The sequence below is a fragment of the Solanum tuberosum genome, unplaced genomic scaffold (genome assembly GCF_000226075.1).
Source record: "Solanum tuberosum cultivar DM 1-3 516 R44 unplaced genomic scaffold, SolTub_3.0 scf00253, whole genome shotgun sequence".
Taxonomy (NCBI): domain Eukaryota; kingdom Viridiplantae; phylum Streptophyta; class Magnoliopsida; order Solanales; family Solanaceae; genus Solanum; species Solanum tuberosum.
The window spans coordinates 583061-583529 of NW_006239176.1; positions in this window are offsets into that span (position 1 = coordinate 583061).

Genomic DNA, 469 nt, shown 5'->3' on the forward strand with positions numbered 1-469 from the left:
CGGAGGACGATTTATTTAAAGTTAATTGAAAATATTAATTTATTAATTTTTCTGAAAGTCACTATATAAATATTTTAATGAAAATTAATATAATTACATACAATTTAATTTTACCGACTTCCGAAAGTCGTATTATAATTTTTTTGTTTTTATTTTACAAAAAATCGTCCTCCGTAAGACGATTTAAATAAAATTAAATCAAAATATTTCTCAATTTTGTTTTTTATATTTAATTGAGAAAAAATAAAATATTGTTATTTATTTATTTATATAATATCGACATCAAGAGGTATGTTTTTATTGTAATTCATTTTTCCGGAAATATTCAGACCTCCTGAGGTCGGAATTTGTTTTTTCCGCTTTATTTTACATAAAAATCGACTACTTGTAGCCGGTTTCTATATCAACATAGTTTCATACTCTAAATATGGATTATAGATATTTTTTTATTTATTTCACGAATTCTAAC